The following is a 9,577-nucleotide window of genomic DNA, read 5'->3' as shown; positions in this document are numbered from 1 at the left end:
ATTATTGGTGGCATATGTCTGTCTTCTTTTCTTATAACTAATAACTACCTGTGCTAAATCTGGCCCTGAACATGGATCAATCCCATCACACAGCCTAATATTATATTACACAACTATTTTTCCTTTAGATTTTAGATATTAACTGTGTTAAGAGAATTGAGGAGGAATAAAAAGAAAAAAATGGATGAAAGAAGAATATATATGCTGAAGAGTTGAGATGTTTTGCTTCTTATTACAGGCTTTTGTGTCATTTTTAAAACAATGTTTAGGTTAAAATTTTCAACTTTAATTATATTATTATTGATAATTATAATTAATGTTGGGATCACAAATTCCTTAATTGTTATTGTTTGCATAGATTGCCATAAACTAATTTTGAGGAACAAAGATTGAACCTTGTACTGTTCCAATCATTGTTTCACTCTGACAACTTTATTGAAGCTTATTAGAAAGCCAACATCTTAATTTTTTGACTTCGAGGAGTTTGTTCATTGTTCTCAAGGCTCTCTTAAAGACATTACTGTCACACAGCCAGGCGGTTTCTAGAGTTTCTAAGAAAGGTGAGCGTGTGCATGAGAGTTGTTTGCTGAGTTTCAGTTAGGCTCTCTCTCTCTCTCTCTGCTAGCGGCCTATAAACAATAGAGCAATGGTTTTCTCAACTTGTTGCTGCTTGGTGTCAGTCTTCGCCCGCAAAAAGCAAGAAGGAAACTCCGGACTTGTCACCTCCTCCTCTTCCTCCTCTTCTTCTCTCTCCCCTTGGTGATGACTCAGAGAAATGTGCTTGGCTCTGCTGCCTTGGCCAAAGGGCATACCGAGGTTTGATGAAAATGGAGCATACTTGACATAAAACTCTGTAAGAATTTGGATATATTAAAGCCTTAAGCTTCATCATATGCGTTTCATTCAAGGAGTACAATAAATCAGAAACTTTTTAAAGATAGACCTGGCAGATTCATGGCACTCATAGGTGTTGTTTGTGTGTGTAGTTTGAACCATCTGCAGACATCAAGTTACTGCCAAACAGTTGCACATATTGCAGCGTTTCAGTGCAATGACAAAGGTTATGGTGATTTAACTGATAGGACTGACGTGTGTCATTGTCTTCGAAGAAAATTGGTTAATTATTTAAGTTAGGGAGTTACTATGAATTATGAGAAAACTGGAATTTATTTTTGGAAATCATTTCCTCAAAAGTGTATTAACGTGAGCTTGGATATTAAAAAAAATTCTTTGCATGAATTTATTATTCATAATCTGATTATTGACTTTTTTCAAGTATTGTCCAGTTACTTCCCAGGGCTAATGATGAATTGGATTGTTTTCTATTAGCCCACTATAGGTAAATAATAATAATTTATAAATAAATAAATATTAAAAATAGTAATTTGTTCAATGCTTAATAGTCAGTGGTTTTAAGGCAGTAATAGAGGGCTCTATCTAGAGGGGAATACCATGAAGATTGTGATCAGAAGGTTATGCCTGATCCGTTTCATTCTGTTGTAGATTTCTGTTTTTATTTCTAGAAAATGTTTAATTTTGGATTTTGTTCTATCCGTAAATGAATGACCTTCACTACACTAACGTTAGTTATTGTGACTTTATTATGACTTGTGCTAATTGTCCTGCATTTATTTCAGTTATCAGCTTGTCATTTGTGAACTTTATACGGTACTATGTAGAGTTGTGTACTGTTTAGAGATTATTGATTTTTTTTAATTTTTTTTCTTTCTTTCACTTTTTTTTGATTATTTGCACTTTTTAACCCTGACTTTTGAACACCTAAGAAAATGATGTTAAAAAAAAAAAAACGATCAAAGAAGAACACGTTTGTCGTTTACTTCTTAAATGTTTCTCTTTGGAAAAGTAAAGTATGATCAATGTTCCGTCCCTGCTCATCATTCTCAGGGATGTTCTCACACGGAGTTAAGCGTAGAGTGCGTTTTGCTTAACACACATACTGTATCTTTGGAAGGTGGAAGAAATCTCAAGTACTGACAGAAAACCAATGTATGCTACTTGCATTAGTTTGAACTCACTACCTCCCTCCTGGGGGGCAGCGACACTCTCCACTATCTTCAGTCTCATCAGTATGAAATAAAAACAACACCCCCAGAATATAAAATGACACAGCATTGGTTCTGACAGGGATTACCGTTGTCTCAAATGAAACTAACAGTTTTGATATCATTGACCACCAACAAAAGCTAAACTGGTGCTAGCATTCCAACGTCTCTTTGGCTGCTGCCCTCGTACAATGCCTGCTCTGAAATCACATCTGCTCTCTTCCTCACCCTGAAGTATCGTTCTGCAGATCACATATCTCCAACTCGACTCATTTTAATAGCTCAAGCCTCTGGCCGTTAGATACAAAAACACCCACAGAGGCTCATTTGGTCACCTGCTCACAAAAAACACACACACACACACACACACAGATGCTTGCCCAATATAGGGAGTTAAATCTGTTCAGAAAATGTTCAGCATAAAGGAAAAGATGTGCGTGTGTGTGACAATAGACCTGCTTCTTTATCTATTTACTCAGCACTTCATTGTGTATAAGTATAGTTACACACAAGGGTAACGCACACTTGCTTTTTATGTCTGCATGTTTCTGCACACATTTTCTGCAACTTAAGAAAATTATTAAAATATATATGGTACAGTGCTACAATTCTACTCATCTCCCTCCAAGTTAAAAAAAAAAAAAAATGACATTTTTTCTGAATTAGTATTTTATAAAGTCTACTTCCTTCTGAGTTTCTCAACCTGTCTCTGTCTTATGATCAGCAAATGTCAGGTTGCGGGTTAGTATTGCTTAGAAATGTTTTTTTTTTTTTCTTTCTTGTGATGGCAGTGCTGAGATGACAGGGTATTACTTGTTTTCTTAGCTCTTTGACTTTTTCAATTTTTTTTTTTTTTTTTACTGACATAGTTTAAATTCTCACCACATCCAGTGTTACATTCTCTACAGTGTGCAGTTGGTCTTCTTAGTACCCTACAGGCGTTGTTTCTAAATCTGGGTCAGAGCCCAACTGGGAGTTACCAGAAGATTACAAACTGTCTGTGAAATATTCATATACAGGATAAGTTTCCTTACTAAAAGCTGGTTCTATAACCCTAAGCCTTCCCATGGCTCAGCTATGTATGGGTAAAAAAAACAACAGAAACCTCATGTCATCTTACATATGAAGAGACACAGTTGCATCACTGATGGTTGAATTCACTACAGCGGTGGGTCTCAGACTTATTTGGCTCAGGTACCCCCATTCTCTTCTTACTGAATCGAAGTAGCCTTTTTGTCCAGATACAACATTTTGCTCAGAACACTATAAAAACATGCATAACGATGGCATTAATGTTTAGTTTACTGCCTCCTGTGCCTCTTTTGCACTCCTCAAGCGGAAGAACCGTGTGAGGAAACAACCCCTAAAAACCACTAATCTTATAACTCTACTAACCTATGTATAATGAGTTATGGAACATTTTCATACATTTTAAGGTTATTTAACACATTAAACTTTTTCTGTTTACAACTTGGGGGGATAATAATGTTTAGGCTTCATATGTTACTACTCTGGGAAAATCCAGTGTAACTGGTTATGTCATTGTGGAAGTAGCTCCTTTGCCAGAAATGAGACATGTTCATGATTATCATTTTTAACCAAAAGTACACGTTTAAAAATTCCCATATTTTTCAATTCCTTGTATTTGTCAATTTTCCACTTTCTCTCAAGTACCGCGTGTAGTGCCATTACGTACCCCCATTTGAGAAACACTGCTACAGGTTGCGATCAAGGCTGCAGTTAAGCAAACAAAGGATAAAAAGAAAGTGTCTGGGCTCATAAGGAAGTATATAAATATGAATCGTCAGCCTACTAATGTCCCCACGTCTCCCCTTTGGCCTGCTGTGTTAGTGCAGCTCATACTGACCCATGGCTCAGTGTAGGTCTTCACTCTATTGCTCCCATGTAGGCCCGAAGTCAGCTTTACAACAGTCTGTGTTATCATTTAGTATCACTGGTGATAATGCTTTTCTTAAGAAATGTTAGTGCATCAGTGACTTTTAGATTCCTTGAAATTTAGCACCAGTTCAGAGAGTTTGAAATAACTTTGTAGGTCCTCCCTGTAGAACAGTCACCGGATGCAACATTTCAGTCTGTGAGCTTTGCTTCCACAGGTAAGAACAGAAAGTTGAGGGTACAACACAGAAATACAACAGTCTAATCGAGGAGTGTCCCAATATTAGCCTGAAAACAAATATCGGATATCGGATTCAAATTTCCGGATTTTTTCTTCTTCCCCCAATTCATTTTTTATTTATTTTATTCAATTGTAGAATACTGTAGATATTATGTTGAAGGTTAAAATGTATGTAACCCTTTGGTTAATAATAAATGGGTCAGTTTTTCTCATACCTACTGTTGCTGACTATTCCACACTACAAAATAAGTAATTATTATTTTTTATTAAAAAAAAAAAGGATGTATGATTCATGCTGATATCGGATCAATATCGGTATCGGCCGATACGCAAGGCTGCAATATTGGTATCACATCAGAAATTAAAATTGGCACATCCCTAGTGTAATCATCCTGTTTAGTGTGTACAGTAAGAGATTACTAACTTCTAATTCCTTCTTTCTAAATGATATGGCGCTCATTATACTTGGGTAAAGTTTCTGTCCCAATGAAAATGCCTGGAATGGAGAGGAATTTGAACTATTTACCATTGTATTCTACCTCCTTGTATTAAGTTGATTGTAGCACTAAATGTGTGCCTGTGTGGTAACCCTGTGAGGTCGATGCCATGTTCAGGCTTGTAGATCAAACTAGATAAGAATTGCCACTCCTGGCATGTTCATATTCACACTGAAGTACGTTTACCAATTTATTTCAGTAAAACTTGCCAGCTGTAGAGCACGCTCGCTGTGAGCAGGAAACACCACAAGGTAATATGTACAGGCATGAGTCATGTCCATAACCTTATCACCTGGTTGTGCGACTGTGTGTACGCTGGGTTCAGGCCAGTGTAAACATCTGATAGGCTGTGCTGCCACAGTTCATTGAGCAGACAGAAATACCTCAAATATCTCTTCTGTCACAAGTTTTTCATCAATAGACTTGTGGTAAAGAGAGATTTACAATAATGCGTGTCATGTGAGTCTCTTTTAAAGTGTGTCGTCGCTGTGGTGGATGTTGGTTTTAGTGGCAGTGTGTGTTTGAATAATTGCCCAATATCTCATGGGTTGGCGGTTTCCCTCGGGATATTTTCTGCCCTTCAGCTCTTTAACTTGCACCATGACAGTAAATGCGCTGAACAATGTCCTTGGTTTTTGACTTGAAACTTGACCCCCTCTCGTGCGCACACAGAACAATCGTGCACAGGCAGGAGTTCATATAAGCAAATTAGCTCAACGGTTAGATTAAAGTGAAGCTTTGTTCTTTAAAGGATCTGCACCTTCTTTACATAAGCCTTTTTTTTTTATTTTGTCAAGGTTTCTTCCTATCTCACAGTGCATTATATTAACATTTTGATTCATGGAGGAAATCAATTTATCAACAAATTAATATTAGATTGTTGGCAAATGCAGCTTATTAATGTTTGCCCAGAAACACAGAGTCAATACAGGGAAGCCTGTGAGATCAAAGACAATAAAGCCGCTGATGAACTGTTCCTTCATGAACTTAACACCGTCTAATCTTGAGACACACACACACACACACACACACACACACACACACACTCTGGGATGTGTGTAGACCAGTGGTTCCCAAACTTTTTGTGCCCAAGGCACACCAAAGAACAAGTAAAAATCTGATGCCACACCTATCACGTGCTATCACTCATATCATGTACAACATCTGTAAATGTGCATAATTATTTACTAATGCCAAATAAAACTTGACATACACAACCATATTACTCATGAAACATTAAGAAAAAAATGAAATGAGTGCATACAAAGTAGTAAATAAAAAAAAAAAAATTACTTTTTGTGTAGTTGTATGTTGCAATAATTAGGGCTCTATAAAAAAAAAAGTTAAGTTTTTTCCAAATCAGGTCGGCACTAATTTTAGGAGTCAGTGATGATTTGCGTAGTTTTTTGGCAGTTTAGTCGCTGTTTCGGGTGGTTTAGGCGATGTTTAATGCGGCCAGGATGGGAGGCGTTGCACACATTTCTCCATAAAAAAACGTTCCTTGTTTTTGTGAAAATATTATTTTACTACAATAAGCACGTGCTGCATGCTTTGTATGAAAAGTGTTATACAAATTAGTTTTTATTTATTGAGTTCAATTTATTGAAGTGTCATGGAGCTGAAGCTTGCATAGGATATTTAAATGTTAATACCTAAATTGCATTTCACTACATACTGATATGCGATATTGCGATTTTCGATCTGTGTGGGACTTCAACTGTCTGAAGAGAAACAATCTGTTCTCATTCATTCATTCAGGGAGCCATTCCAGGCAGCTTTTTTTAATAATCAATAGGGATGTCCTGATACAACTTCTTCATTTCTGATATGATACCGATATTGCAGCCTTGGGTATCGGCTGATACCAATATTGATCTGATATCAGCATGAATTACACATTATTTTATGACCTTTTTTTTCTTTAATAAAAAATTAATAATTACTTATTTTGTAGTGTGCAATGTTAAAAAAGTCTTGATCAAGTGATGTTACTCAAACAGAGAACAATAGTCAGCAACAGTAGGTATGAGAAAAACTGACCCATTTATTATTAACCATTTGGTTACATACATTTTAACCTTCAACATAATATCTACAGTATTCTACAATTGAATAAAATGAATAAAAAATGAATTGATTTCGTTTTCGTTTTCAGGCTGAGATCGGACCGATATCGATACCCTTAATAATCAATGGCGTGTAATAAATCAATGTAAGGCTAATAAACTTTGTGCATGTGGGAACGGTAACACTGGCTGTCATCAGCTGTAAAGCAGCTACACATTGTTTTGAGTGTCTGTTGCTCGTAGAAAAGGCAATGCAGGGAGAACATGCAAATACCTCTGAGAACGGTCCCTAGTCCACATGGTAACACAAACCAAAGGCCTTCTTATGAATGCAAAGTGTTAACTGTCACACCCTCCCGTGCTGACTGGTTATATTCTCTGCTTAGCAGATATTTCACAGAGACTAATAATTAGCACAACCTGAACATCCTTGATAAACTTCAGATATCCAGTTGTTACAGTTCTGTCCATGTTGGTAATTAAAAAAACACGTGCACATAAGTACACTGCCCACATATCACAAGCTGATTACAGCATTGGTAATTACATTTAGCTCAAGGGGGAAAAACATCAAACCAGAATCTAAATGATCTCAGCTGAGCAGGATTGTTTTTTTTTTTTTTGGTTAAGTGCAGTGAGTTACAGTCATTTGACTCCATTTTTGTGTCATCGGTGAAAAACAGCGAACTGATATAAAAGAAGCAGTGTGGGCTTGAACACACTTATCAGAGAGCGATCGTGTTGGTGGATCATGTGGGTGAAGGACTGACGAATCACATGGAAAATGAAGCAATGGGTTTAGTTTTCTTTAATGTTTTTAAATCTGTTTATCTGGTGTTTTAAACACGCACACACACACACAGAAACACATCGCTGTACGGCTTGTTGTGGTGGGAACACTTCTGCGTTTTGGCTCATTGTGGCGTCTTGGAGCAGCACTGACTTGATCCCCGTGCAGTTATTTGATTGGCCCGACCTGGTCTCACTACAGCCAGGCTGTTTGGGCTCTGCCTGGAGATTAACAAATAGAGGGGGGTTACTGTAACAAATGTTTTTTTTTTTTTTACATTAAAAGGTGTGTGTGTGTGTGTGTGCGTGTGTGCGTGTGTGCGTGTGTGCGTGTGTGCGTGTGTGCGTGTGTGCGTGTGTGCGTGTGTGTGTGTGTGCGCTGAATGAGGGTTTTTGTTCCAACGTGACTCACCATATACCAGCCACGGTTGGTGCCTGAAGGTAGAGATGGGGTGGGGTGGAGGGGATGTGAACAGCATAAAAAAGACAGAGTTGATGTGGTTAAGTCATTAGGAGGCTGTGTGTTGAGCTGCTGTGTCAAGCTTTAGCCCACTTATTCGATGAATCAATCCGCTGAATGCCTGCCTGTAAATAAACACGCACACACACTGAGTGAGAGAGTGGATCCATTCTCAGGTCTGCTCAGCTTCATGCCATTTCAGCACGTAGTCAACTCCTCGAGAGCTCGCGCGTCCTCACGTCTAAAAGTAACTCGAATTCCACTCTCGTCAAAGCAGATGGTGCATGTGATTATTCACTATTCCTCACAGACGTGTTACTAATACTTTCCTCAGTTTGTTTGTCATTTCTGTCATGAATAAGATTAATATGAGAAAACAGAACTACAATTCAACACTGAGGTCTTTTAGAAACCACTGCTTGTGTTGGTTCACAAGTAATAAAGCTGTTACATCACATTTTTTGGCACTATAGCCCTTCGTTTTTTCTCGCAAGTTTATTTAAAAAGATCCATCAGTTGAAAAAAAGCTTTTCATACACGCAAAAAGAAAAAAGCATATCTACAGAAGTGACCAATCAGAAGCAATGACAGTGGAAAACACCCAAAATCCTCCACACAGTCGACCATTTGTGCTGAACTACATGAGCCAAAGTAGAAGCCAAGCGTCAGGGCTCTGTTAACTTTAAAAAAAGGCTTATTTAAAGTCCCACTGCTATTTGTTACGACAAGTAGAGCTCTGGAGCAAACCTGTAACAAGGCCACTCATGTTCACATGGAACAGCATTAATCAGCCAAAAATCATCATGTAGCTCAGTTTAAATGTAAACAATACACACGTTCATAAAAGTTGCATGGGTGAGATGAAGTTTGTGAGTTAAAAAATATTAATGGACAAAACCGTACAAAGTTAAATAAGCCTACATGAAGAACCGTCCACCTGTTGTTTGGATGCACACACACACACACACACACACACACACACAAGGCCAGTTTTTCTTAGACACCTGTTTTTTGTTCAACAGTGCTTATTGTCACCTAAGTGTGAAAGAAACCTCCACTTGAGGCCCACCCGTGTCCACCACTCCAGAGCTCTTCGGGAGGAGGTCACGCACTCAATGGCCCCTTCAGGCGAATACTCCAATGTGGTTTGCCATGGATGTTTCAAAACCATCTGACCTGGCTGTGTTAACGGGTGGCTATTTTTGGAGAGGGATGGCAAAACCGTCTGCTACTCACGAGTCACGACAACCATTGGGGAAAAATGGGGGGGGCTGAAAGGGAAGTCCTCCTATATACACGAGTGTGTGCATTCAGGATAAACTTGACCAGTAACGAAGTGCAATGTTGGGCTCTTGTGTCACTGTATGCTAGACATGGGTAACTGGCTGCCCGTAGGCCACATGTGGCCACATGTGTCTAAACCCCTGAAACAAATCCCCAAAAACTTTAATTCAAGAAGTTGGAAGCAATATAAAGGGCGACTGAATACATAAAGTAACTCCCAAAACACACAAATCGACTGCAAAATACACAAAATGACGACAACGACAGACACAACAACCACT

General features: G+C 38.2%; 1 long non-coding RNA gene across 1 annotated transcript; it reads right to left on the bottom strand.

Annotated features, from left to right (window-relative positions):
• Window positions 1-7,563: 7,563 nt before the first annotated feature.
• On the bottom strand, window positions 7,564-9,180 carry LOC114471809 (uncharacterized). The gene is made up of 3 exons (XR_003675029.1): window positions 9,048-9,180; window positions 7,965-8,137; window positions 7,564-7,774 (listed from the first exon to the last, which is right to left on the bottom strand). It is a non-coding gene; the product is annotated as an uncharacterized LOC114471809 (long non-coding RNA).
• Between the last annotated feature and the right edge of the window lie 397 nt (window positions 9,181-9,577).

Source organism: Gouania willdenowi, chromosome 1, assembly GCF_900634775.1.
Source record: "Gouania willdenowi chromosome 1, fGouWil2.1, whole genome shotgun sequence".
Lineage (NCBI taxonomy): Eukaryota > Metazoa > Chordata > Actinopteri > Blenniiformes > Gobiesocidae > Gouania > Gouania willdenowi.
Note: the sequence above shows the minus strand (reverse complement) of the source record. Positions and strands in the feature narration are given on the sequence as shown.